Source organism: Zootoca vivipara, chromosome 5 (assembly GCF_965207765.1).
Source record: "Zootoca vivipara chromosome 5, rZooViv2.hap1.1, whole genome shotgun sequence".
NCBI lineage: Eukaryota > Metazoa > Chordata > Lepidosauria > Squamata > Lacertidae > Zootoca > Zootoca vivipara.
This window is the reverse complement of record NC_142588.1, coordinates 17,919,927-17,937,762: the sequence shown is the minus strand read 5'-3', so window position 1 is coordinate 17,937,762 and position 17,836 is coordinate 17,919,927. Positions and strand designations below refer to the sequence as shown.

Sequence of the window (17,836 nt, the reverse complement as noted above, 5' to 3'; positions counted from 1 at the left end):
TTGCAATCCCTACTTTAAAGTTTCTTCGTTATGGATCATATTGTGGGCCCAGGAGATAATAGCTTCAGGCTTGGATCAGGAGACAGGAGGCCTAGGTCAAACAAACATACAACTCTGAACCTGACCAGACTACTATACAGATGGAACAGGTCTAATGAATAGTGGGATGACCTGCACATGGTAATTCACTGGGGTCAATGCTCAGACACCCATTATCTCTCACCCCAAGGAATGGAAGTAGAGACAGTCTTTGGGGTGGTATAGCAACCATATCATACATCAATGTGCTATACACTGCACCATATAGGAGCCCAGTTGAGCGGTCTCATTCCTATGCCCAAATAGCCTGCACTGTGCCTCTTTGATAGCGAATTAAGTCTATTCACTGAGTACATGAGACAAGCTTGCTTGGGCATTCAGATTGGCTCGGTTCACCCATAATGCTAAATTAAACCATGGTTTAGTGTGAATAGGGACACGGGTGGCACTGTGGTCTAAACCACTGAGCCTTGGGCTTGCCAATAAAAAGGTCGGCAGTTCGAATCCCCGTGACGGGGTGAGCTCCCGTTGCTCGGTCCCAGCTCCTGCCAACCTAGCAGTTCGAAAGCACGTCAAAGTGCAAGTAGATAAATAGGTACTGCTCCAGCAGGAAGGTAAACAGCATTTCCATGCACTGCTCTGGTGTTGGTGTTCCGTTGCACCAGAAGTGGCTTGGTCATGCTGGCCACATGACCTGGAAAAACTGTCTGCGGAGCGGACAAACGCCAGCTCCCTCAGCCTGTAAAGTGAGATGAGTGCTGCAACCACAGAGCCGTTCGCGGCTGGACTTAACTTTACCTTTAGTGTGAATGAACAAAGGTGTGGGCTTCCAGAGAGGGTTGCATTTGTGTTGCTTCTCCTTGGATCATTCTGCTGTTGTGCTGAACTAAGCTATGGCTTTGCTTAGCATGTTGTCTGAACCTGGGTTCGTGGTTCAGCTCTCTTCAAACAAACCAGGAGCTGTAACCAAGGTTTGCCCCGTTTTTAACAGTTAGGTTAAACTGTGTTATTTATCTCTTAGGGTGCTTGAGACCACCCTGTCCTTCACAGTTCATAGAATCATAGAGTTGGAAGCGACCACAAGGGCCATCCAGTCCAACCCCCTGCCAAGCAGGAAACACCATCAAAGCATTCTTGACATATGCCTGTCAAGCCTCTGCTTAAAGACCTCCAGAGAAGGAGTCTCCACCACACTCCTTGGCAGCAAATTCCACTGCCGAACAGCTCTTACTGTCAGGAATGTCTTCCTAATGTTTAGGTGGAAATTTATTTCTTGTAGTTTGAATCCATTGCTCCGTGTCCGCTTCTCTGGAGCAGCAGAAAACAACCTTTCTCCCTCCTCTATATGACATCCCTTTATATATTTGAACATGGCTATCATATCACCCCTTAACCTTCTCTTCTCCAGGCTAAACATACCCAGCTCCCTAAGCCGTTCCTCATAAGGCATCGTTTCCAGGCCTTTGACCATTTTGGTTGCCCTCTTCTGGACACATTCCAGCTTGTCAGTATCCTTCTTGAACTGTGGTGCCCAGAACTGGACACAGTTGCTGGGCTTATCTCAAAATGGAGGAGTTAAAAGGTGGCCTACAAGGACACAAAAGGACACACAAGGATCTGCCCACCATTGAACTTCAAAATGGCTAGAATACATCAATATTTTAGTTGGAACAAATATTTTTTATGTGTGGGTTGAGGTAGTAAAAAAGGAGTGGGGAGAAGAAAGCTCCCTTTCAGAAGCAGAATGATGGCCCACAAAGATTCATGCAGGTGTTGCAGATTGTATGTATGTACGCAGCCTTCATAGGAACAGAGGAATTGACATATCAAAAGCCCCCAAATAACGGGTGTTTCCTTTCAAATATTATCCTCTTTTAAAGGGGGCTTTATTTTTGTATCTCCTTAAGCTAGCATTTCCTCCTAGAACGGCACCGTGTATAAGTCAGAGTTTCTGCTGCAGTTTCTATAGTGATTACGTTCTTACTTAAGGATCCAAATGTTCCTGCCTAGAAAGACAGCAGGCTGCCCTGGAAAATACAGGCAGCATTTAAGCACTTCAGGCATGTTGATCTAACTCAGTAGCAGACCTTGAGGTCTCAAATTTCAGCAGAGCCCCTGTGCAATGCCAAAATTTGCCGCCCCTCTGCCTCCACCACTCCATTCTACATCATAGTTGCGATGTCCCCTGTGCCGAGTGCGGTTGAACCAGTCACACTCCCCTAAATCTGCCTCTGTCTAAATGGATCAAAGGCTGCAGCCTCATGTTAACTTGCTTGGGAGTAAGTCATGAATAATTCTGCCAGACTTAAACGAGTCTTTGTAAGCAGGAAGGGTTTCTGGCTTAAATGAAAGACTTTTTAAAGGATGTGGTCCTTGAAAATGATGCTGCCTCTTCTGCAATGGAAACACTGAACACTGATTTGATGTGTAAACTCAGTGGGGCAGAGACCTATCTTTTTCATATAACTCTGTTGAGTATCATGTACTTAACAAGTAAATAGGACCCAGGTGGCGCTGTGGTTAAACCACTGAGCCTAGGGCTTGCTGATCAGAAGGTCGGCGGTTCGAATCCCTGTGACGGGGTGAGCTCCCATTGCTTGGTCCCAGCTCCTGCCAACCTAGCAGTTCGAAAGCACGTCAAAATGCAAGTAGATAAATAGGAACCGCTACAGCGGGAAGGTAAACGGCGTTTCCATGTGCTGCTCTGGTTCGCCAGAAGCAGCTTTGTCATGCTGGCCACATGACCTGGAAGCTGTCTTCGGACAAACGCCGGCTCCCTCGGCCAATAATGCGAGATGAGCGCGCAGCCCCAGAGTCGGTCACGACTGGACCTAATGGTCAGGGGTCCCTTTACCTTTACCTTTAACAAGTAAATAACTCCCTTCAGACAACTGGATGAACAATTGTAGTCTTAGGATACTTCATGGGAAATGATTGCCTAGATCGTGTTATCAGCTTAAAATTGACCCAAGGGTGATTCCGCTTTTTAAAATGGCCCACTTTGAAGGAAATGACTTATAGCAAATACATTCACCAGAGACGACAAGCAGAGATTATCACTAGGACTTGACATGGTCAGAAACACAGATACCATGAAAACAGATTAAAAACTACCCACATAAATGTGCCTATGGCACAAGAACTATTTTACAGTAAAGCATAGGAAGGAGGAAAAGGCAACTCAAAATAACAATTTATTAAGCAAGGAGAAGAAGAGGATCATTTTGCAAGCATGGCTGAGTAATTCAGCTACTTATAGAACAGAACCTTCCCTGAGACAGCATTTAAATAACTCTGTTTTCTGTATACTTCTCACTGCCACTGCTGATGAAAATGGGAAAAGAGGGAGGGGGTTACCTGAAAAGCTCATAATGTAGAACAGCTGCAATCCTTTGCTTCTGAAATAAATTTGACATTTTTTGCTGAGCAAGAGAGAGCAGCGCAAAAATTGCCATTCCAGTAATGTTGCAATTAGACAACAGGGAATTAATGGAACCACTAGGGGGCACTCTAAACCAAATATTTCATGGGATTTCAACTGCGGAGCACTTGTCAATTATCCATTTCTGTCACCTGGCTGAATCCGAATCCAGCTTCTATTGACAAGCTGATTGCACTTTCTTTGTTATCCCCACAGTGCCTTTTTAAGGCCTTGCTCTGCTATCAGTCCACATCTCTCTCAGCTAAATGCCTTCACCAAAAGCAATCTTTTAAAAACACAGGAAAATGGTTCCCTTAGCTTCATTCATTCATTCATTCATTCTTGCTTGTTGCTTGCTTGCTTGCTTGTGGGGGAAGTTAACTTAAAAGGGAAGGGAAGGCAGCGAAGGATTTTTGAAGGAACAAATTTCACCTTTGCTAAGTGAACAATGGAGTCTGAAGATTATATTCTAGAAAAGTGGTGGCTAAGAATTTTTTAAAAAAGGCAGGGGGAGCCCTCTCATTGGAGAAACGTTGGAAGCTATGGAGTTACACAACCTCCAAGCCAAGGACATGAATAACTTTACAACTTTTAGAAGACATCCAAAGGAAGCCCTGTATAGGAAAGTTTTTTTTTTAATGTTTAATGTTTTATCAACCATTTTCCAGTGGCAAATCAATGTTACAATGGCACATTGATGGTAGGCTGATTCAGCATCCGTGTCACCATGGGGACTGAGCCACTTTCCCAGTCATTGCAATTTACCAGTTAACCATCTTTCAACCCATTCCAGGCAGGATGAACTTTTTGCACCACTCAAGAGGTCACCTCCTTGGGAAATCACAATAGTTCAACCTTTAATAATCCCACTTGCCAATCTGCCAGAGGTGGGTGGGTGGAGGGTGAGGAGGCGAGTTTGACAAACCAGAAGGAAATGAAATGGAGTGTGGAATTATCCACCCATCCATCAAATTAACCAATGTTGGTCCATGCTTTGGCTTCATTCTCAAGAAGAATGAAAAATGCAGACCTCAGAGCAGCCCACTTAATTACTTTCTTTCGAGCTCAGTCTTCCCTAACCATATTATTTACTTATTTGTCTATTTGAAAAATTTGTGCTGCCTTTTGGCCAAGGAGATGCTCCTCTCTATGACCGTGGCGGCTGGCTGTGGCCTGGTCTCAAGGGGTTCGTCTTATTCCTGCGCAGCCGTGGGTGGGTGGGATATCAGGTGCCACCCGTCCCAGCTGTGCCAGACCTACAGGGATGGCCCAATCATCAGGTCCATCAGGCACGGGGGGTGGGTGGGTCAGAACCAGGCCTGCCCCTGCCATTTTTAACAGGGCAATGCCATGTAAGCCACTTTTTGGGGAGTTCATCATGGGATTTCCCACCCACCCAGTCTGTTAGGGCTCGCTCAGTAAGGGAGCGGAAGAGTTTGCGTATTTACCTTGCTATGGTTCACTCAGTCGGCATACTCGGGGCCAGGGAGCAATTTTCTCCTGCAAGCAAACAAAACAGGAGAATTTTCTCCTGCAAGCAAAAAAGCCAGTTTGCAGGTTTTTGTGATTTAACAAAAAATTAAATCAATCTTCAGCATGGTAACTGTAGCTTTCAAAAATGTTTCATTTCGATTTTATCAGGATGAGCCCAAACGTAGCAGTATTTGAGTTGGACTTTGTCCCCAGTGAATTATTATTTCATGAGGAACTAAGGAGTAATAAGACGCTACCTAAAATTCATGAGCGGCAAAGTGCTTTAAAATATAGATGAAGAAATATTAGAATGAAGTCAGCTGAAGAAACGCCAGCTGTTACCTACAGTCCCGTTAGCCTCAGTGCAAGGAGGACATGGCTTATTTCTTGCTGGCGCTGGACAAGAAACAGGCAAATTGCACATCTTCTTTCCTCAGCGTTAGTGATAATATATTCTAGGTTATACCCTACTCATCATTCCATACTTCTTGTTTCACACAACATCCACCCATTTCTTCCACTTGCCCTTCATCTTGCATATGACAAAAAATTTCTGAGTCTTGAAGGTGGTATGAAAGAGTTGTTGACCATGGTGAGTATTCTCACTCCATTATTACCTCTGAGAGAATAGGTGTTACAGGTTTTGGGGATATTTCAAAGCCTGTTTGACCAGAGACAACAGTGTGACAAAAGCTTATGTGTATGTACTGCGCGTTAAATGCAACAGCGCCTTTACCATGTAACTTTCAATAATGCCCCATACCACCCTCTTATACGTTGTTGTTTTTCTTCAGCTGTGTTTGTGAATTGTGTCAGTCAGAACAATTGCATGATAATGGCCCATGAATGGAAGCTTCCTGGCTGTGTTCTGCGCTGTTTATAGAGGAATTTCTAATAGAAATTGTTACAGGAGGGGTGGGGGAGCATGCTGGGTAAATGGCCACCTGAAAAAACACAACTCTTAGAAAACTTCCCTAAAGCCAACGGGCAATTTCCACGGTTAATCCATAATTACATTCATAGGTAATTATGATATGCTTAGGTAAACCTGCACAGTCAGTGCGCTGAAGTGCATAGATGCCGGACTGCAATAGGCGAAGTCTGGATTCAAACCCTCATTCAGCCATGAAGCTCCTTGGCTAGTCACTTTCTCCCACCTTAATCTGCCTTACTGAAGGGGGCATTGCGAGATGCTTAAAGGACACAGGGGTGATGCCTCTGCTTCCCAAGGAGTTGTGAGCAGAAGACTTGGGTGAGGGAGGCGATATGACAGACGTGCTTGTAAGTGTTCAGTCTGAGAGGGAAATTGGCTTCTAACTCCTACTAAGAAGGTTGGAAGCATGGATGTGGAAAGACTAGCTAGCACTTAGAGCAGGCGTCGGCAACGTTTTCCGGCCATGGGCCGGATCGTTTCCTGACATGCGCAGAAGCCATTTTTGGCACCACTCGGTGAGTCCCAATGCTGCGCTGCGCTGGTTTAGCGCAGCAGGGCGCAGTGGCCGGGCGGCTCGTGGGCCGGATAAACGGCCTCCGTGGGCTCCATCTGGCCGATGCCTGGCTTAGAGCTTCCAGGTTTTAACAGGATGTGCTTCAGAATCTAATGAAAACTTAATGAAAATTCTAAATTCTATTTTTTAATAAAAACAAATAAATGTAGATACATATATAATAAATTGTGTAACTTCTCAAAATGTTTCTCAATATCTACAACTGTATTCTCTAAACATTTGTTAATGATCTATCTAAAAAGGGTAAAAAGACCCCCCCCCCCGAAAGCCAACCATTAAGCTATCAAAAATAGGAGAATCTTACTCATATGGCTGTGCTTAGTGGTGCTCAATGTGGATTGACAAGGCAAACCAGCCTTCCTTCCAGCCTTCCTTTCTTCCTCTACCCAATGTGGTACTTAAGTGGTAGAAAAACGCAACTGACCAGACACAGCTGTATATCTCCTTCTGCAGGCATCTCCTTTAGTTAGATGAGCTTCCTCTTTGAAAGGAGGATGGGCAAAAAAAAAAAAAAAAAGAAACCAAGAAGCCAAGTGTTATGTGCCTTCTTTGCACAAGGGTTTCTATGCAGGAACCACCACCATGATTGTTCAAACATGTGCTTTATGTATACCGCTCACTGAGACAGCACTACCTGCCTGTGCATTCAGAGACGAGAGTATTCATGCTGAATCTGAACAGTTTAACTTGACAGGCCGCTATAAAATCAGCCACTGACAAAGGGTACAGACATTGTGGTTTGCTGACCCAAATAAGATGCCTTACATGGCATCAAAAGAAGATCCTTAGAACAGCATCAAACCCCAAGGACTGTCGACTTTTTAGAATAGCAATGTGAGTGTGGTGGGGGAACAATGGCCTTTTATAAAGCTATGAAAAAACTCTGAATTCTAAACAACAAATGGCTGACCTGCGAGGACACAATGTTACCTAGGAAGCAGCACCCCCATGAATAAATATGGACAGGTATTAAAAATAAACACCATTAAAATAGCTCCCCTTTTTTATTTAGCATAACTTCTTTTATGAGGGTATTTGCTCTTGCTTTGGTGTGTGTCCATGACAGCAGTCTGTATCTAATACGGGACTCAGAAAAACTCAGAATATCTGTTCCCTCAGGGGAATCAGTGCTCCAGCTTCACATTTCTAATGTTGCAAAGAAAGCTCTGTGATTTTGAGAAGTGCACCCCCACCAGAGTCCCCAAATATCCATCATCAAGTTGAACTTGGAAATATGCAGGCTAGTATAGAACTCAGGCAGCTGTTATGCATATTTAGCTAAATCATTGTTCTTAAATAAAGGCTGACATATATGACTTGGGGCCAGTTTATGAACTCAGTGGAATTCTATATGGTTTTAATTGTTGTTTATATCATTGTGCACCACAGGGGGGGTGAGAATCTTTGGATCTGAAAAGGGGAATACAGTATAAATTAAATCCACCAAACCAGTTTTTAACTTTTCCCAGGACTGGACCATCTCAAACTGCAAGGGCAGGGAGCTACATATAGGGATGCCCCCATAGGAGTAAAACACTGCCAAATATTCTCCAATTTCAATTTGGAGGGGGGGGAAGAGTCATGATTTATGTGAAACATTTTCTAAAAATAACTTTCCGCTGCTGCTACTTCTCAGCACTGTTTTCTCCCGCCTGCTGTTTCTTTCTCCTTCTTGGATTAGTCACATGGATAATCCTAAACCACCAGGGATAATACAGTAAATGGGAAGATAACACAAGAGTACTGTTTCAAGTTTGGCTATGTAAGAACATCATCAAAGCCAGTGCTTCCTGAGATAGTCACATGACCCCACTCAATCAAGCATCACACAGTGAACTGATAACATCACAACAACACCAAGCCTACCGTATCAGGATTTGGCTACTACACGATGATATCACTAGAATACATTAAGTCAATTGAATAGAAATACAGGTCAATGGAAATGAATAGTCAGGCAGTCTCTCAAAAGTGTCAAAAACAACAGAAAAATGTTCATTAAAATTGAGAAGAGTTTAGCCTTAGATTTACTTGTATACATGACACTACCACATCTGGGAGAACGCTAACCTCTTTCTCTGACTTGCTATTGTTCCTTTGTAAAGGGAAACCCCCTTCCCCCAATTGGGAAGCATTCAGGCAAGTAATTCCACACACTAGCTATAGTACTGTCCAGGTTGAGCCTCTATCAAATATACACTATTTACATAAACATACACATATCCATCTGTAAAGCAAAGTATAGGATCAGGCCTCCTTGGGTTATGTTTAGCAGCTGCTGTTATTAATATCTTGCATTTATAACGCACAAAGTATTTTTCAAAGCAATGCCTATGCACCCAGATTCAAATTTGGGAGTTTCAGTTTCACAGTTCTATCTCTGAGCCATTACACCGCACCAACTCGCACTGGCTAAAATAGAGGAAAAGGTTATAACTGTCCAAATTTCAAACACTTTGCTGTCAGGCTCTACCCAAAGATTTTGGTAAGGGAGAGCAAAGACTTCAGTAGAGATGGCAAAATTCTCAGCAAGATTCACCCTTGGATGTATTCAGAATTAACTTCCCCAAGTTTTGGGAGAAATGGCACACATGGCGTCAGGTGTTTGCTACTGGTCTAATTAGACCCATGCTTTCCCCTCCAAAAAAAGATGCTGGAAGAGAGATAGAAATACCCAGAAATGAAATTATGGAAGAGAATGGCTACAGTGAAGATTGAATGTGGTTGATGTAGAATTAGAATATCTAGGATAGGGGACTTTGATCTTCATGGCTCCTTTCAGAAATAAGGCAACATGGACACAGCAATGCCTTTCTTGAGATATGTAATAAGCATCAGAAGTGGTGCTTTTGTTCCCATGTATGGCGATTATGGAACTTCCATCTCTAAGGGGCAGAAAATGTGTGTGATTGAACAAAGGATTCCCTTGACAGCAATGCAGTTAAATGCTTCACTGGCCCAACACGCACATCCCTCCAATCATCTGTCACTCCAACAGTTTCAGCGACATCAAGGGAATGCATCTCACAACCAGAGAGAAAAGCAAAAAAGCAATTCCACAGCATGTTACAACAACTGAAGGCTTGTTCACACAATCGGGGACCTTCAGGCAGAAGGAGAGATTGTCCAGAGCTTTGTGTCTGGATGTCTCTGGCATGCTGATACCACCTAGCTCTACACAGTATTACTTTAACTAAGCAAGCAGGATCAGTTGCCATGGTTCTGAATGGATGTCTGGAAGCTGTGGCCAATGTGGATGAGGGTGGATGAGAAGTTGAAATGGAACCCAGAACGGAGAACAGAAGCAATGATAGCTGGAGCATCGATCTGGATGGATCAGTTTATTTTTCTGGTCCATTTCAGTTTTGCATGTTATGTCCCATTTCCATATCGATTTGATGTTTTTAAAAATGAGATTTTGCACACATTTTAACCAAAAACCAAATATTGCTTGTATATGCAAGCATTTACATGTGTTTTTTGGTAAATTAAAAAAACACACACACACAAACACAAAATATATCACAACATTCAGAGAAGAGGGAAAATCAAAGGGTAACTGCATTCTGATCCATGTAGTAGTCTGGGAAGCATGAATCTGGTCAGTTTTCTTAGAATTTTCTGACCAAATAGGTCCCCTGGCATCTCTACTGGATCGCATATATGTGCTATGCTACTGCATCAGGGGCACTTCTTGGGCATCCTTCTGGCATCCTGTTCTGTTGGATAACCAAGTGGCGGCATTAGCCAGGGATGCTTTTTATCAGCTTCATGTGATACGGTATGCTGGCTTCCTCCCTTTGTTTCAGAGACATGGCCTTGCCACAAGGGGAGTGTGTTCCTGTTGGTTACCCTGGACTTCTCAATGGCTTCTGATAAAATCCATATGCTTCTAAGCCACTCTTTTATAGTGATTCTGATTCTTCCTGGTGGGTAGGTTTGAAGAAGTGGTATTGACAGACAATGGCTCATCCTTGTGACATTTGACTTACAGGGTTCTGCAGGGTTCCATGTTGTCCCCCCCCATGCTGTTTAAGCATCGACACCAGAGGTGGGAAACCTCTGGCTTGGTGAGGGGTGTGAAATGTCTCCACCTGACCCTTGGGAATCCCCCCATGCCACACTTTTCCTTGGCTCTGTTCCACACCCTCCCCAAGTGCTTTGCCTTGACCGGAATGTGTCACTGAACCATGAAAATGCCTTTTGTTAGCCTGGATGGAGCATGGGTATGTAGAAAACTCTGGCCTTTCCATAGCTGAAATGCAGCCTGCTGTGCAAAAGTAAGAGTCACGTCCACCTACTTTTTGCTCTGGTCTCATCCAGCATCAGCACCAGGCATCTGGCCCCTGGAAGGCTGCCCTCAGGATGAAAAGGGACCCCAATCCCTGAGCTCCATGAAACTGTTGGGATATGATGTCCAAAGCTTCAGGGGTACATCTATCAATGTAATCACGATATGCACACACTCATGATAACAGAGAAATGGATTATGGAGAAAGCTAGAGAGTTCCAGAAAAACATCTACTTCTGCTACATTGACTATGCAAAACCCTTTGATTGTGTCGACCACAGCAAACTATGGCAAGTTCTTAAAGAAATGGGAGTGCCTGATCACCTCATCAGTCTCCTGAGAAATCTCTATGTGGGACCAGAAGGTACAGTTAGAACTGGATATGGAACAACTGATCGGTTCAAAATTGGGAAAGGAGTACAACAAAGCTGTATATTGTCTCCCTGCTTATTTAACTTATATGCAGAATTCATCATGCAAAAGGCTGGACTGGATGAATCCCAAACCGGAATTAAGATTGCCGAAAGAAATATCAACAACCTCAGATATGCTGATGACACAACCTTGATGGCAGAAAGTGAGGAGGAATTTAATAACGTTTTAATGAGGGTGAAAGAGGAGAGCACAAAATATTGTCTGAAGCTCAACATCAAAAAAACCAAGATCATGGCCACTGGTCCCATCACCTCCTGGCAAGTAGAAGGAGAAGAAATGGAGGCAGTGAGAGATTTTACTTTCTTGGGCTCCGTGATCACTGCAGATGGTGACAGCAGTCATGAAATTAAAAGACACCTGCTTCTTGGGAGAAAAGCAATGACAAACCTAGACAGCATCTTAAAAAGCAGAGACATCACCTTGCCGACAAAGGTCTGTATAGTTACAGCTATGGTTTTCCCAGTAGTGATGTATGGAAGTGAGAGCTGGACCATAAAGAAGGCTGATCGCCGAAGAATTGATGCTTTTGAATTATGGTGCTGGAGGAGACTCTTGAGAGTCCCATGGACTGCAAGAAGATCAAACCTATCCATTCTTAAGGAAATCAGCCCCGAGTGCTCACTGGAAGGACAGGTCCTGAAGCTGAGGCTCCAATACTTTGGCCACCTCATGAGAAGAGAAGACTCCCTAGAAAAGACCCTGATGTTGGGAAAGATTGAGGGCACAAGGAGAAGGGGACGACAGAGGACGAGATGGTTGGACAGTGTTCTCGAAGCTACGAACATGAGTTTGACCAAACTGCGGGAGGCAGTGGAAGACAGGAGTGCCTGGTATGCTCTGGTCCATGGGGTCACGAAGAGTTGGACACGACTAAACGACTAAACAACAACAAATATCCCAAGGCTTTGGATTGGGCTTAGTCATGGCTGCTTTTAGCTGGATTGGGGTTGCTATGCAGTACCAGTCAGTACCAGTCAGAAAAGAAAGTTCAGTGAAGGATAAGCAAAAAAATCAGTCTGAAACTTCTAGTGCTAGCCAACACCAATATACAAATTTGTTTTAAAAGCTGAAGGTCAGATCTGTGATGTTTTAAAATAATAATTTCAGCAACCCAGGAAACTGGCTGACAATGGTTATCTACTGTGATTCACCAGTCGATAGTACAGACCCACATTTTATATCCCCTAAAAGGTACCAGCTCCTTCAAATATTATTGGATTCTGGCAACATGCCACCAGTGTGGAAATGGAATAATTGCTACTGGTTCCTTTTTGTTCTTTAAAAGCTTTATATCTGACACCTGCAGAGCCTCATATAAGATAGGAATTCTGTTGGGGGTGGCATTTTATGCCTTTTTACTTTCGCTATAAATTATATCATGGCTAGATGCAATTAAATGAGATTTTACACCCTGGAACCACTTTTGGAGAGAAGAGGTTATTTATTCAGAAAGAAAATTAAACTTGGGCAATCACTTCTTAAGATCTCCCAGTTAGTTTTTTTTTTTTTGTATCTGCATGAAAATGCAAAGTTCCCCGGGGTCCAGTTTCTTCTCCTGCTCAAGCCAGGTGCAAGGTCATAATTCTGTGTTTGCCATCTCACAGTATGCCAGCATGGAAATGAATGAACGTGTCGGCACCTTCTCCCCAGGAGCAATTATGATAACAAGCTTAATTTTCCGAGAGCTGCTGAGCATCTCAGAAAAAAAGGAAAGCTGGCCGCCATCAGCACCTACTGGTTTTCCCTACCAAGATAACAAGACTTAGGTTTGAGAGATTGCTTGGAAGTCCCTTGAATAAGCCAACATCTTAGGTCCCTTTACCTTTACCTTTTAAGCCCCCACGGCCCCTATGCTCCAAGGTGTTTTCCTCTAACTAAATTCTTTTCTGCCACTTGGTTGCTTCACTGGCTACCTCTGAGAAGTTGGTTGCTGCAAAGAAAGGTTAGAATGCCCTTTAATCCCAATTTTCAAAGACCTGTCTCTCTTCCGACTAAATAGCCATTCCTTGTGAAGGAACGTCCTAGGGTCTTTGGTAACTAACTCACAGGCAGCCTCTCCCTCTGTGGCACCCACACAAAGTGAGAAAAAGTCAGCTCAGCTCCTTCTATGGATCAGGATGCAATGAGGTGTATGAAAGGCCAAGCAAGGGTCAGGAACAACCATTGTCTTACTGTCAGAACACTAATCACTCTCCCCCAACATCAATCTCCCATCGCTGGTGGCAGAGCAAATTCCAACCAGTGAATAGAAAGTTAATTTTCCACATATCAGTAAATACCGACCAAACCCATCAGTTCCCAGGCAGTACTTGGGAATGAATGAGAAAATGAAACATGGCTCTGCTTCCAGCAGATAAAAAAACTATATCTATACTATTCATTTATATTACACTGAATTTTTCCTGGGAAGTAATTGCTAGCAATAGACACTTCAAGAGTAAAGCCAAGGGTAATATTTACTGCACAGAGCAAATATGCACAAGGTCTGGGTAAGCTGCAAAAACACATTAAAACATCCCATCGTTAAAAGAACAGATTATGGATTTGGAGATCTCTCATGAAATGATTCTTTATTTCAAAAACAAGAGACAAAACTGAAATAATGCACTTCATTCTCCAAGGCAAAAATGCGGATGCAGGAAAGGGATCTCCTACGCCTAGATTTGTACATTGTCTGCTATAGGTTTTCTCTCTGCATGGTGCAGGAATGGGCAACTGCCCCTCCTTACTATCTAGGAGAAAGTAATGCAAGACCCCAGCAGATATACCCTAATTTATTATATTTTCACTCTTCTTCTTTTTAGGTGATGAATTATGTGGCAGTGCATAGGAAGCTCTGCGCAGAGGCCCTGCTTCAGATGTGCTTTAAGGTCTTTCAGAAGCCCATCCCTTTCCATCCCATGAAGAGTTGTTCTCTGGTGGGAAACATACTTGAGGTCAACAACTGTGCTCACCAGCACACTCACAATGAGAATGTATTATGACCTGGCAAGCGCATTGTGGTGAGGACAAAGTGATGGGTAAGGGCACGTTTTTAACTTGGTTCTGAGTTTCTCACTGCTTCTGAGCACTTCCCAAACCCAGTATGACTGGCAAGAAGAGCTTTCACCCCCCCCCCCCCGGCAACATTGAAATAGCTGCAAATAGGCAAAATCTCTATGAGAACTTTTAAGACTAGGATGCAATTATTCACTTTGAATGTCAACTGGTTCCATTGCCATTTGGAATGTGAATGCTTCAGACTTGTTTGTGTCTCTTGTCTTGACAGTAATGCTTTTGGTTGGTGTGGGATCTCAAAAGCTGTTGATTGTCAAACTCTACCACTGCATTGTTCGTGAGTCTTGGTGAACTCCCTTGGGAGGGGCTAGGGGTGTGGTTAAAGGGACAAAAAATTAGAGAGAGGTTTCTGGTGTTCTCTGATGCTCTCTGAGATGCATGTACTTTCCACTGCTTTATCCTAATTCCACCTATTTGACAGATTTTGAAGCACATAACTTGTGTTAATCATAGTACATTTTGATCTTCACATTTTTTCTGCCGATATTTTATTGGTATACATTAGTTTGTTGGCTAGCTAAATATGGTTGCTTTTGTGATCATCTTTCTCATTTATCAAAGGATGTTTTGAGTGTGACATGCTTAGGGAAATTTAGGGTTTCCCTGGGAGTGACTGCCATTGAACTTAATGAGATTTACTTCTGTGTAGATCTGAGACATAGGAGGAGCATTCAACCAGTTACTTAGTTGAATGTTGTCATTTTGCTAGCTACCAATATAAGTGCAGTTCTAATCAGGTCTATCCAGAAGTTAGTCTTACTGAATTCAGTGTGCCTTACTCCCAAGCAAATGGGGCTAGAATTGTAGCCTTCGGCAATGTTTTGATACATTTGGTGTATTTACATATTTGGCATATTTACATTTACAATTGTTGCAGAACTGACATTTTGATGTTTGGGTTTACAGACTCTGAACTGCTTTGAGCATAATTTATATAGGAAACCCGCATAAGAAGAAAAACAAATCGTTATGGACCCTCTAACAATTATTTTTGGATATGTAAATATGTTATACCCCCCCCCTGGTGATAGGGAAATGATTATTGATCTATTGACAATTATTGCCTAATTATTTATCACTTATAAATGGGAACAAATATTATGCAGTATCTAAATAATATTCCTCTCTGAATTTTCAAATAATAAACTAGAAGGTTTTTGCTGATGGGGTGTGGGGGCCTTGAACCAGCCTAGATGCATGTAAAAAAACAAAGTTTCACCGTTTCCCCACCCCAAAAAAAGAATAACTGTGATTGGAGTGCCCTGGAAAAAAGATTTACTTTGATTAAAACCTAGATCTGTTCATCCAAATGAAAGATTTTCCCTTACCTCTTCTGTTCCTTCCCACTCAGGCTTAAAGCATTTTCTGGGATAGCTTAATTTGTTTTGCTTTTTAAAAGCGCAGTGTTTGGAGGGCACACAAGTCCACAGAGTGACTCAGGGCTTTTGAGACACCTTTTAAATGATGCAATTTGACTTAGGAATGTGATAAACTTGCCTGAATTGTTCCCATCTGACTCATAATTCGGAAAGCAACAGAGCTGATGCACAACCCCTAATAAATACATTCAGAATACATAAAGTGAAAAGGACCTGTCTCTGGAACTTCCTACAGAGTATCAAAGTGCTGACTGAGCAGACTGAATGTTTCTGCTATAGATGAACCCGGGAGGGTAAAACTAATAAGAACCAAAGATAATCAAATTTAATTTTTAAAAGGAACAATAAAACAATACTTAATGTAATCCCCAAACCATAAAATCTGGATGCACTCACAAAATCAGCAACAATTTAGCAATTTTTTTCCTTGCTAAATTGCAATGAGAGCATAAACTAGACTACAAGGAGGAGTTGCGGAATGGGTAGCTCCCCTATCAAAACTGATTCTTGTTTCAGTTTTTAAACTTGCATGCAAAATGTAGCTTGAGTATAGACGACATGGTACAAATTTGATGCAATGAATTATGAATGGAACATCTATATAAAATTCCTTTGTGCTGTGCACAGAAGTGAAGGCCTGGTCCTTTCTCCATCATGACCTCTGCACAGCCTTTCCCACAGAACAACTTTGTGAGGTGCATGGTCTCCCTCTTCTTTCAAACTGCAGGGAGCTAGTGATCAGGGGTGTAGGAAGGGGGAGCAGTGGGGGCAGACTGCCCTGGGTGTCCCTCACTGAGGGGGGTGACATTCAGTGCCCGCAATTCCCAAGCCTACACCAAGCCGCCGGGGTAAGGGGGGAACTGCGCCGCTTTATCGACATTCTCTACTCAAAATTATCAAAATACATTTAGAAGTGCATATTGTGAGGAGAAAACGAAGTTCAGAAGTGCATCATCTGAGAGAAAATTGTATTTAAATCTGGGTTTTCATGAAGATCAAACACATGGCAGATCAATGCAGAATTTGGCACAAGCAAAAGTAATCCAGGTCTGAAACAGATTGATTTCCCCACTCGCAACACAATGTTTGCTTCTTCCACAAAGCCTTCAGATTTACCCCTCTGTCCTCAACCAGCAGGTGGCGCTGCGGGTTAAACCACAGAGCCTAGGGCTTGCCGATCAGAAGGTCGGAGGTTCGAATCCCCGCAATGGGGTGAGCTCCCGTTGCTCGGTCCCAGCTCCTGCCAACCTAGCAGTTTGAAAGCACATCAAAGTACAAGTAGATAAACAGGTACCGCTACAGCGGGAAGGTAAACGGCATTTCTGTGTGCTGCTCTGGTTCGCCAGAAGCGTCTTAGTCATGCTGGCCACATGACCTGGAAGCTATACGCCGGCTCCCTCGGCCAATAATGCGAGATGAGCGCGCAACCCCAGAGTCGGTCACGACTGGACCTAGGTCAGGGGTCCCTTTACCTTTTTAACTCAAAGAAGCAGGATTCAGGTAGCAGAGCCTATCCCAAAGTTAAACCTTTAGGAATCTGAATGACTCAAAATTCATGGCTGTGTCTGCCAAAACATTTTGGGGGGGAGGGGGATAAGTACTTTAGATGAGCTAAGTGCTTTTCAAAAGCATTGGATCTGGCCACATGACCTGGAAGCTGTACGCTGGCTCCCTCGGCCAATAAAGCGAGATGAGCGCTGCAACCCCAGAGTCGGTCACGACTCGACCTAATGGTCAGGGGTTCCTTTACCTTCACCCTCAACCATAATTAAGGTTAACTACATATAACTGCATTTGTTCACATTCAGACCCCATATTACCCAGTTCCCCCCTCCCTATTGCTCTCTTCTGATCTGTTACTCTTGCTTATCCTCACCCATAGTCTCAACTTAGATTGAAAGCACTGCACAACAGGGGCTTGTTCTTTGCTCATGTAACATTGCAAAGTGATAGATGGTCTATATAAATAAAAGAATAAGAACCATCATACATATTTGTATACAGTGGGGAAACTCTGCTCTTTAAATGCATCCACCCTGTTTACAATTGATAATGCCACATGTTTATTGTGCCATTCAAATTCCAATAATTTTCATGCCTGAGCCTAAAAGTGAAATATGACAGCTCTAAAAGTCGCATGCCTCAGATACATCAGCATGATGCTTAAACGTTCCAAACCACGACAGGAGGAAACCAAGTCAGGCTTCATGTTTTTAGTCTCCTTAACCAAGAT

The 17,836-nt window shown here is 43.2% G+C and overlaps 1 protein-coding gene across 5 annotated transcripts in view; it reads right to left on the bottom strand.

Moving 5' to 3' along the window:
* The window catches only part of LOC118096596 (phospholipase A2 inhibitor alpha-like protein), a 248,253-nt gene that overhangs the window by 15,110 nt on the left and 215,307 nt on the right, over window positions 1-17,836 (bottom strand). Inside the window, exon 1 of one of the 5 annotated variants that reach the window (XM_088670139.1) lies at window positions 15,553-15,601. The exons of the other annotated variants lie outside the window; for them this stretch is intronic. The gene's annotated coding sequence lies outside the window, so the exon portion shown is untranslated. Of the gene's footprint in view, window positions 1-15,552; window positions 15,602-17,836 lie in introns of those variants that run through there. 5 annotated transcript variants of the gene reach the window in all.